A 418-nucleotide genomic window follows, 5' to 3' on the forward strand; every position below is an offset into this window, starting at 1 on the left:
CTTTAAAATTCGGTTTAATTTTGCCGGTTCGATCGACGAATCTATTTATTTTTCCTCTTGGCGGAAACAAGAAAGGGGGCGAGGCGTGGAGGCCCGCGTTCGGGGTGTGACGGGCGGCACAGGAGAAAGAGGCATAATAGAATTTGGAGTACTGGGAATGACGGATGCGATCATACCAGCACTAACGCATCGGATTCCATCAGAACTCCGAAGTTAAGCGTGCTTGGGCGAGAGTAGTACTAGGATGGGTGACCCCCTGGGAAGTCCTCGTGTTGCATCGCTTCCTGTTTATTTTTCCTTTAAAATTCTGTTTAATTTTCCGGTTCGATCGGGGAATCTTTTTGTTTTGGAGTGCTGGTAATAACGGATGTGATCATACCAGTACTAACGCACCGGATCTCATCAGAACTCCGAAGTT

The 418-nt window shown here is 47.4% G+C and overlaps 1 non-coding gene across 1 annotated transcript; it reads left to right on the forward strand.

Annotated features, from left to right (window-relative positions):
- Window positions 1–162: 162 nt before the first annotated feature.
- LOC124892189 lies at window positions 163–281 on the forward strand. Its single transcript, XR_007050120.1, has one exon. It is a non-coding gene; the product is annotated as a 5S ribosomal RNA (ribosomal RNA).
- The last annotated feature ends 137 nt before the right edge of the window (window positions 282–418 follow it).

The sequence above is a fragment of the Capsicum annuum genome, unplaced genomic scaffold, assembly GCF_002878395.1.
Source record: "Capsicum annuum cultivar UCD-10X-F1 unplaced genomic scaffold, UCD10Xv1.1 ctg44646, whole genome shotgun sequence".
In the NCBI taxonomy this organism is placed as follows: Eukaryota; Viridiplantae; Streptophyta; class Magnoliopsida; order Solanales; family Solanaceae; genus Capsicum; species Capsicum annuum.